Genomic DNA, 349 nt, shown 5'->3' with positions numbered 1-349 from the left:
AACGCTTTTGTCAATAAGCGCTATAAAAGCCTTTAAAAAAGTAAGGAGGTCACAAAGCTTTGTTTTATACTAAGTTAAGAGGTATTTTAAAGCTCTTGTTGAAAAAGCGCTGTAATAGGCTTTTAAAAAATAAGTTACGGAGGTCTTTTACAGTGCTCTTTCAAATAGCGCTGTAATAGACTTTTAAAAAATAAGTTAAGGAGGTCTTTTACAGCGCTTTTGTCAATAAGCGCTATAAAAGCCTTTAAAAAAATAAGGAGGTCACAAAGCTTTGTTTTATACTAAGTTAAGAGGTATTTTAAAGCTCTTGTTGAAAAATCGTTGTAATAGGCTTTTAAAAAATAAGTTA

Source organism: Cicer arietinum, chromosome 4 (assembly GCF_000331145.2).
Source record: "Cicer arietinum cultivar CDC Frontier isolate Library 1 chromosome 4, Cicar.CDCFrontier_v2.0, whole genome shotgun sequence".
NCBI lineage: Eukaryota > Viridiplantae > Streptophyta > Magnoliopsida > Fabales > Fabaceae > Cicer > Cicer arietinum.
Note: the sequence above shows the minus strand (reverse complement) of the source record.